We start from the raw sequence: 10,143 nt of genomic DNA, 5'->3' as shown, positions 1-10,143 counted from the left end.
GCTGGACTCTATAGGAGCAAGGGGGGAGGACGGGACGGCAGAGAAATCCATTCAGCCTCCCGCCTTAGGCGGAGAGGTGAGGGCCCGGGGCCGCGCAGGGCAGGGCCGGGGCCGCAGAGAGGGTTCCCCCGCTGACCCCCGGAGCCTTCCCCACGAGGCTCTGTCCGGCCCCTGTGTCCCCTCGTGCCCCGAGGGCAGCGTGGTCCAAGGGCTGCCCAGACTCTGTTCCCGGGAGCGCCCAGGCTTGGGCAGCGCCCGGAGGCCCCGCCGAACATCGGGCTTCCTCTCTGGGGAAAGCTTGGGACTCGTCCCCCTCCTTCGGGACTCCTTAGGCAGGGCCGGGGGTGCTCTCCCCCACCCGCGCAGGACAGAGATATGGTGCACTGCCCCGAAAGGGATGGCGCGGAGGGAAGGGCAGCGGAACGGGGAACGCGCAAGCAGGCGGCTCCCGGGCAGCAGAGATTTGGAGGCAGACGGGGAGATAAGGGAGACCCGCAGCAGCCTTGGCTGGGCCGTGGGGATCAGGCCCTTCAGCAGCTGGCGGCACTGGCAGCCGAGCTGGCCACACGCCGCCCTGACGGCCGAGGCGGCCGCGGCCCCTCCCGGCGCTGCCTCGGCCCGCCCCGTCGGGCCCCGCCGCCTCACTCCAAACGTGGGCCCGCAGCTCCCTCTGGCGGCGGCGGCGGGGCGGCCAGCCCGGACCCGCCGGACGGCGCCGGGCCCCTCACGGCCCGGGCTGCTCCCGGGCTGCGCGCGTCGGAACGCCGGGAGAGCTGCTGCGGGGCAAATGTCTGTGCAGTGACATTGTCAGCAGAGCCGGCAGGGATCGCCCTTGAAGGACCGCGCTGACCTGCCCTTGACAGAGCCCCGAGCGGCGTGAGACGCGCCCTGCACAAAGAGCCCGCTGCCTTTTGGGGTGGCCCAAAACGCCCAGAGTCTGTCTTGTATCACCCCTGCGGGCCCCCGGTCCCGAGGCCGCCGGGAATCTGTTCTCTGCCCGCTGAGCGGTCCCATCAGCTGATGGGGGCAAGTTATAAGAACTTGTAAAGATCGGATCTTTCTCCTTCCGCAGAATCCTCCAAGATAAAGTACCGTGATTTTTAAAAGTGACGCTCCTCGTTCTGAAGAGGAGCAGAAGAGTTTGTCCCGCATGTTGCTCCGTGTCAGGGTGGTAAGATTTGTACTTGGGTTTTAGGTATGAAGAGGCTGGTGCTAATAATACTTTCTGCTTGCAATGGTTCAAAACTGCCACATTCCCTCAGATCCATGTGCTTTTTTACTAGAAGCATGTGCTACACCTGAGAGCCTGGCCTAAAACAGAAGGCAAGCTTCTTGTGGCAGGGCAGAAACATCCAGGGGAGAGTTAAGGGTCAGTTGTCAGAGAGACAGCTCAGTAGTACTGGAAGGAACAGAAGCACCTCTCTTGGGCTCATGAAGGTCTCTGTGACAGTGGCCAGGGCTGCTCTGTTCTGTTTTCTCTTAAATTTTGCAGTTTGGCCCTGCATGAACCTAAGAGAGGATCTGGAAAGACCAGGGACTGTGGGACAGTGAGCTGGCAGCCTGTTAGGATCAGTAACTCCTAATTTTTTCAGTGCACACAAGAAAAGTTTCTGGAGCACTGAAGCATGTTAAGCACTCCTCTTTAAATCTCGCTGAAATCTGAGTTAAGTGTGACTATAAAGGCAGCCCTAAATAAGAGTACTTCAAGAACAAGGCACGATGTTGCAGCTGAGCATTGCTAACAGCTGCTGAACCATCACCTGAGTTAACCTGAAACCCAGTAGCACTCAGTGCTGGGCACATGATCTAATATAAGCTCTATAGAAAAAACAGTGAAGAGCTATCTAGAGCTCTGTTATAGATTTGTAAACTACTGGCAAAGTGTGGAAGGATGTTAGGGGACAATGGAAGCTGGGATGATTAATCCTGGAGTAAGAAAGGCGTGAACAATGACTCTGGATAAGGAAACCACACACCTGAATGCCCATGAAGAGTTGCCCATAAAGAGTTGATTCAAGTGAGATAGACTATCAATATTAATCTGACATTAAGTCTTCAAAGATAAAACAACTTCAAGATGATGTGTAAGATTTTTAGACAAATTTAACACTGGCTACAATTATCTTTCAGTAGAATGAACAAAAAATGTACTTTTTTCTACAGCAGCTTATACCAAATAAGCCTGGAAAAGGTAGGAGATTTCTATAAAGGAAGTGTCAAAATCATAAACAAACAAATATGCTGCAACTTTATAATTTGCTGTAATTTCAAAGTTGTTTAGCCTATTAGCACTAATTTAAAGAAATTAGGCCAATATCCAGACAAACATATCTGGAAATGAAATGTTGATACATGCTCTATGAAATGCTTAAATTTAGGTTGTGTTAAAGGGGTTGTTGTTTCCTTATTAAATTACTGTCCGAATGTGACTGGAATTTGACAGCTTACAACAGTGTTTGGGGCACACCCAAAATAACATATTGGGCTTTTTGTTGGTGGTGTTTTTGGGGTTTTTTTTTGGTAATTTATTAATGGTATCAAAACCATGTTTTCTCCCAGCACCCCAATGGATCACGTTGCACATACCCCCCTTTGGGGACAGCCATTTTAGCCTGCTGTGTCACAGCAACATTGGCAATGCTGGCAGTTGTAGCTGAATTTGGGTCCAATGGTCACATGAAGAGCCAACAGTCTCGTGTCTCTTTAAATATATTTTCCTGAAAGATCTTGTGGTCAATCACATCAGCCCTGATTCAAAGAATGATAGAAGCATGATCCCTGTATATGGCAGTGGGAATTTACATGCCAGTGATGCGACAGATTTCTCAGGTTAAAGAAAAGCTTTAAGCAATTTTCACAGTGTTAAGATGTATGAGCTTCCAGGATGGAACAAGTACAAGCAGACTTACCAGCTTTGACAAACAGAGCTGTAGTGGAGATGTAGAGGAAAACCTGCAAACTCAGGTAACAGCTTGCAATGTCCAGAGACTTCAGAGCATCACTTACCATTGTTAGAGAATTTGGAATTATATGATGCAGAATGCCATGTTTTCACAGTTGTCATTGTTATAGCTCACTTGCAAAGAGGGTTGTAGGGAATTAGTCCTTTAAAGGTTTCCTGTTTCATAGCTTAGAAGGTTCTGAGAAATTAGCAGCTCTGTCAGGAGCATGTCCTAGGACTGTGCTTCCAAGTAGAGAAGCAGGAAAGGAGCAGAAACATGTCCCTCTGCAGTCCTGAGCATGCCTGTGCTGTTCCTCTTCCTCTGGTAGCAGGGAAACTGGGAGAGAGAAAGAAAGGGCTTGGCTGTTTTCAGCTGAAAAGCAGGGAAGAAGGAAAAGAGAATTAATAATGCAACTGTGTCATCTGGGCTGTTCTTCTTTGCTGCAGAAGCTTCAAGCTGATTTTTAGACTTTGCTGAGAAACAAAAGCCTTTGCCAAAACCAATGTGATGCTGTAACCAGGTTTACACTGGCACAGTGTACAGCTCCTGAGTTCACTCCCATCATTGCAAAACTGTAAGCTCTGCATGCAGCAATTAGCTCATCCCATGGCTTACAGGTGTACACAGCTTCAGGCTATTTGAGCTCTGCATCGTGTTCACAAGCTTCATCCTTATCTCCTGTTTTTCACTGCATTCGTGATGTATTTGAGATATGAACAAATAACTCCTACTCTTTCTTCATTCTTCAACTCAAGTTTTTTGATGCTGCAGTCTGGGAGACAGGTGGGACTGGTACTGAATTTGGAGATCATGTTTTGCCAGCAAATGTGCTGGGAAGTTTCTAGGAGCAGTGGTCTCCCTGGGTTGCCATCTCCCAGTAGATTTTCATATTGCTGTAGTGAGAATGAGCAATAAGCTGCTACTTTTCATTAAAAATGTCCTAGGTCTATCCAAGGATGGAAGATTTGAAAGCAGACGACCTTTGAAGTTTTAAAGTCTGCTTTGAACAAGAGAATGAGGAGAAGACAGTTGTAAAAAAGGCTTAAAAGCGGTGCAATCTTAAGATTTCTAAAGACTTTTAATTAAATAAACATTGAATAGGTCATCTTACATAGACAGGCTTTGGGAAAGCTTGACAGTAAAGATCTGCTACAAATATGTTGAGGGAAGCAAAATATTTGGAAATTGTAAGTAATTTGTATGTTAACCAGAAAGAAGTTGGCTATTTTACTCTGTACCTTGGCCATGGCTGTTTTTATATTGCAATTGACCCACAGGTCTCAGCACAGGTTTAGCTGCTCATGTTCATCCAACCTGATGCAAGAGTGTTCATTACACAGATCACAACATTTCTATGCCCTCTTTTTTCTTTTTTCACAGGCTTAGGTGCCCATGTGAGAGCAGAGATCACTGCTCTTTGCACCGGGCCACTCTGAGACTGGCACAATTAACAGAACCGTCTGTGAAACATTTTTCTCCCTCTGGGATGGACTGTGGGAAGAACATGAAAGGTCTCCCAGCTCTTGAGAAAACCAGCCTGTACTCATGCTGCAAAGCAGGTGGCTCCAGGCACATTAGTGCAAGAGCCTTTGCCACTGCTGTCAAGTAAAAAGACTGACACTGTCTTAGCAAAGAACTCAGGGTGGGAAAATATGGGGAGAGGCGGCTTGTAAATCTTAACTCAGCAACATGATATAAATTACCAAATATAGGCAAGGGAAAGCCTGAACCCCTGCTTGGTCACACTGCTTAGGTGTTGTCTTGCTGTTTCTTGCTGTTACAAATGGACCTTTCCTCCAACTCCCCACGAAGGGAAAGGTTAGAGCACTGCAGGGTAGGTAATGAGATATTTGGTGCCATTTAACTTTTACCAGACATCACTCCCTTGCCCTTTTCTATTAAACAGTACAAATATGGTCTTAATGACTCTACTCTTACTGATGCAGAACATACTATCATGGATGACAATTTCCTTCCAAACCTCAAATATTTCAATTTCCACCTTGACATAAAAGTGTAAGCATCTCTGAAGTTGAGTTTTCATTAACCTTACAGTGTGTGGATGCAATGAAGACAATGCTGTAGAGGACTTCCTATGCTGCCATACACTAGATCAGGCTCATTTTCCAGGCTGTGTTAAATCATTGATGGTAAACGTGCCCACTCTTCCATCCTGTCCAAGGCAAGGACAGCAATACGTGACCTAAGTTATTCCCAAATGCAGGGTGTGATCCTTGTCCTGCAGTCATGTGCAGTGTTTAAGGCTGCAGCACAATCCCTGGCAGATTTTCATCCCATGGCAGCTAGCCAGGACATGGTTCAGGAGCAGCACAGAACTGTTCCCTGTAGGTGCTATGGATGAACCACCAACACTCGAGAGGAAAAGGATTTAGTTATATGGATGTGAGCAGCAGTTTTTCACTCATCCCCTAGGGTCAGATAGCAGATATTGACCCATTTGATTTACTGGTATAGATGTCACTTACGAGTACTGGTTAACCCTGGAAGATTCACAGGACATCTGTTGAGACTGGGATAAAGCACGATTGCAAAGTAATAGCACAGTCATTTATGTTTAAGACTGGAGGCTTATCTCACCTCAGTGTGTTTCTCCTCCCATCCCAGTGCTCCATCCCCCACAAGTGAGAAGACATTAATTATGTTATGGATGCTTAGTCAAAAAGCACTTCAGCAGAAGTCAGTGGAAATGTTGACATACTATTGAGCAGGAGTGAAGGCTGAAGCAGCCAGCCTAGAAGAAAACAAATGGTACCATCCAGCACATGTTTCACCAAAGCTTTCAGATGTGGATTTTGTGCCAAAAAAAGGCATCTGAGGCTATATTCAATACAGATCAAATAACAGCACCTTAGGTGCCTTTTGTTGGATGAATCCACCCGGCCTGGTAAATATGCTCTGTTATGTATGCAGTATCACCTGGGCACCAAATGATTTATTGTCTCTCGGTTTTCGTTTATAAAACTGACAAAGTCGGGGCTGATAAATGCTGATATGTGTTAAATTCAACCAGCTTATGATAAAAGTTGCTTGCCAAGTGGCGACAGCTGGTCGCCTCAGTAAACATGTCACGTAGCTACCTTCACCCCTGAGGAATGTTGATTGCTATTTGATATAATAAAGCATTTTAAGGAAATAGGCAAGGAGGTTAAATGCAACAGATACATAATGCTACCAGCCATAATGTCTACCACTTAAAAATTTACTGCCAAGTAGCAAAACAGCTAATACCTACTTCAGTGAAGCCTGCCAGGGCAGTGATAATGATTGTGAAATAATGATAATCACGATGCTTCCGGATTTATAGGATACCATTGCTGAAGTGTCATCCAGATGGCTATGGAAGGAAGAAAGCATCTTATTGGGAGGGGAGGTCAGGACTGCTCTGTACAGTTAAGTTCCTCCAGATGCGTCCACTATGGCAGGCGTAACATTGGACAAAGCAAAACCTGGAGCCTGGTGTGAACCACAGCTAGCAGAGTGCATCCCACCCCCTGCTCCTGGATGTGCTCACCAAATCCAGGCACTGAGTGACACCATCAGCCCTTGGCGCTCTTGAGGCTAGTTTATATTGAAGGCACAAACACTTCTAAGTCCATGCTGAGGCATGGCAGGAGTCTGAATTTTCTCCTTGCTTTACCCCACATCTTAATTCAAATTTTTGCCTGACACAGAGATTGGGTCTGAGGCAAGATGCAGCTCATGAGTGGACTTGGGTCTATACTTAAGTGCCAAAGGAGCACGTAGGTAATGTGACTGGGAAAATCAGCAGAGCTTGGGGGCACCAAAAGCCATTTCAAACCTGGTAGAGAAGTGTGGGGAAGCACCTGTGATCAGGAAAACCTGCTCATTTCTTTCCAAGCTTTCCATTGGGCTAATTAAAGACATAGTCTGTCCCACAAAATTTGCCCCATTTACAATACTGAACCTTTGAGCTTGTACAGTGCTAGGAGTAGCAAGGCACTGGAAGCCTTCACTGTAATATAAATAATAAATTAGTAATGTATGAAAACTTGATGTTGGCATTTCCAGCCCTGGAAAACATTCATAGCATTATTTACAGACCTACCTTGCACTGAGTAACAGCTATTTTATGAATCACTATTTCTGTCACATTGATTTAAAACAAACCTTGGCATTACCATCCCATAGCAGTCTGGTTGCTCTGAGCAACCTGGATGTTTTCAAGGGACTCATGTTTCATTTGAATGCTTTTTACCAGGCTGCAAGAAGGACAAAGAACTGTAGGTTGAAATAACATAAAAAATATCTTGTTTATAATAACAGGACATGGTAGCCACCAAAGTATTTCAGAGACAGTAGTGAAATCACTTAGTTGCCTTAATCTTAACTCTAAGGGTCCTTCAGTTGTGTGAGATAGCCAATGTAGCTACCAAAAATAATATGGGTTCTATGGGAGACATCCCTGTTGCAAAGATGCAATTGGAGACCACACAGGGTATCCCAAAGTAGCCCATACAGCACCGACATTCAGGCAACTGAATCTCACACAAACCCTTTTTGTTTTCTCAAGTGTTGCCTTGATCTTGTTCAGGGAGACTGCCCCTCTGAGGCGCTGTCCCTTTCTCCTTGCAAGGGCACAGTTGAAGTCAAAGTCCTGGGAGCCTGGAGGGATTCAGCAGGTGCTGGGTGTGTGAAAGGCTGCTCAGCCAGGAGACAGACTATGCCAATCCCTGCTGAAAACTCCTGCAGAGCATACTGGCCTGGCTCAAGAGCACTCCTTTGCCCTCTGCGGTGGTCCTCCAGTTCCACTTAATAAAATATTCTTGTGTGGTTTTCTTCTAGTGATGTTCTGCAGAGCATAAATGTGCTCCATGTATGCAGAAAGACCTAACCTCTGTTAGACCCTGCTGGAATTTGCTGGAGAAATTTTATTGAAACCTGGGACCAGATGTCTCATCCTTTCTCTAGTACCACATTTCAGGACCAAGTAGTTCTTGCTTAATATTTGCTGGTTTTTTTCCCTGTTGGGATTATGATATTGTCATATTTAAAACATGTAGTGCTTTAGAGGAAAAGCATGTGAAATTCTGGGGGACTCCTACTGCTGTTTTGAGTGTCTGGCATTGTGATAATAACCAACAGTCCGATGGTTTCACTGCCCTCAACTTTCTCTCCTGCAAAATTCCTCTGCCCATGAGACAGCTTTTTAGGTCAATATGCCCATGTGCATAGCACAGAAGAGCCCTGGGTGGCCAGGCAGAGCAATGACACTAAGCTCTTATATGTAAAACTCCTGAGATGCACAATTAGAAGCTGTTACTAAGAAAGAATAGCAGGTAGGTCTGGGAGCTTCTTCCTGGACTTCACTTTACTCCCAATTTTATCTCACTCCTGGCCCCAGGGTCACAGGGGGATGGGGAATGGGACAGCACTCAGTTCATCACACACTGTCTACACTGCTCCTTCCTCCTCAGGGTGGGGTCTCCTCACACTTCTCCTCTGCTCCAGGATGTGGTCCCTTCCACAGGAGACAGTCTTCCATGGGTCCTTTCCACTGGATGCAGTTCTTCACAGATTGAAGACCAGAATGTCAGTGAAACATAAACAGAGGGAAAATTGGAATATATATGTCCTTCTCCTTCAAATAGTCTCTGCAGTTAACTGTTGGATGTACGACTGGAGAGCAGAAAGTTACAGAATGTCATTTTGTCATGACTGGAGAAAAAAAATCTTGCATCTAGATTTTCAGGTTAGTTTTTTTCTTCCAAAATTTTTGAAACAAAATTACTGCTTTGCATTAATATATATATCTTACTGATACTGTTCTTCAGATTGGTTCCAGTGGGATCTAAATATGATGTAAGGGATTCACAGTACCCAAGGACAGGATCAATCACTATGACCAGCCCACAAGGTCTTGCAATTGTTTTTCAATTAAAAATGGGGTTCTGATTAAATCAATTTTTGAGAAGCTGTTTGCCTCTATTTCAGAGAATGCAATTCCTCTTCCAGTATGTGGTTTCATTTTTTTTTTCTGTAAAAATCAGAATCTTGATCCAAATGCTTCTTGATTGAAGTTCTGGCAGGTTAAAGGTTATATTTTGATTAGATTGAATAATTTTTTTTTTAATAATAACCATCTTCAAATTTTGTGTTTAGGGCTACTGACTGATTTTATCACCTTGCCAGGCAGTTGTGAATTCAAAATCCTGATTTATACCTTGTTTTTCAAGCATGTGGTATCTGCAGAAATGTACCTGGAAAGACTCTCACACCTGAAATGAAGCGATCCAGGACTTCAACTTTTTTGGAGATGTTTCCATTGTAACAACTTGTGTACCTCCACCTGTTGAAATGGCTCTCCTTGAATGTCTTTAACTGAAAAATTGCAGACAGTACATAATTTTCTTGTCAGCATCTGGCAATATAAGCAGTGTTAATAAGCCAATAAGCATTTTTGTTCTTCACAGCTGTTTTGGTTAATATTAAGCCATTCTGGATCATGATTGCATAGAGAAAGCCTCAAGGCTCCAGCTCCCTAAACTGAAATTATGGTTAGAATTTTCCAGACTGACAGATGGGAAAGAAAGGGTTAAAGGAGTGTGAGGAAATAACAAGGAAATATTTTGTTTCTTCTTGGAATATTCATATTTGTCATTCACCTATTTTCAAGTAGGTGTCCTAATTCATGTCTCTTCCAGGTTTATCCCCTAAGCCCCCTCCCATCCTGTGTCACTTAACCATAAAGCTGAGTTTCTCTATGTGGAGAAGAGGTGATGCCCATCTCTGAGAAAGGGTTACCAAGTGCACTTCTCAGGCCTTTGTGTGGGAAAGTGTTTGCACAACCTACTGCCTTCATGACTTCCTGGAGAGAACCTGCATCCTGTACAAGGACATGGAACTGTCTCCACCTCCAGTGTGGACCAGCCCCAAGCACTTAAATGATGCATTCTGCTTAGACTGGCAGTGGGTGGGTGGGACACAGCTATTTTATGTCCCTACTTTCATTGAATGCTTTACAGACTGTTTTCCTCTAACACCTCTGTAATGACCTTCCTGTCACCTTCAAACAGATTCTCACTTGGTCACAACTTCTGTCCCCACCAGTGATAGCTGGTCAGGCTGTCATGGAGTGCTTGTCCTAACTCCCTGAACTGAGATTTCCAATCTACTCACAAGCTGCACCCCTAACTTTCTAATATTATAAACTTCTTTTAAA

The 10,143-nt window shown here is 45.1% G+C and overlaps 1 long non-coding RNA gene across 1 annotated transcript; it reads left to right on the top strand.

The window, feature by feature from the left end:
* Positions 1 to 3,373: 3,373 nt before the first annotated feature.
* LOC137468955 (uncharacterized) lies at positions 3,374 to 9,052 on the top strand. The gene is made up of 2 exons (XR_010996277.1): positions 3,374 to 4,547; positions 6,268 to 9,052. It is a non-coding gene; the product is annotated as an uncharacterized lncRNA (long non-coding RNA).
* The last annotated feature ends 1,091 nt before the right edge of the window (positions 9,053 to 10,143 follow it).

The sequence above is a fragment of the Anomalospiza imberbis genome, chromosome 2 (genome assembly GCF_031753505.1).
Source record: "Anomalospiza imberbis isolate Cuckoo-Finch-1a 21T00152 chromosome 2, ASM3175350v1, whole genome shotgun sequence".
Classification (NCBI taxonomy): Eukaryota; Metazoa; Chordata; class Aves; order Passeriformes; family Viduidae; genus Anomalospiza; species Anomalospiza imberbis.
Note: the sequence above shows the minus strand (reverse complement) of the source record. Positions and strands in the feature narration are given on the sequence as shown.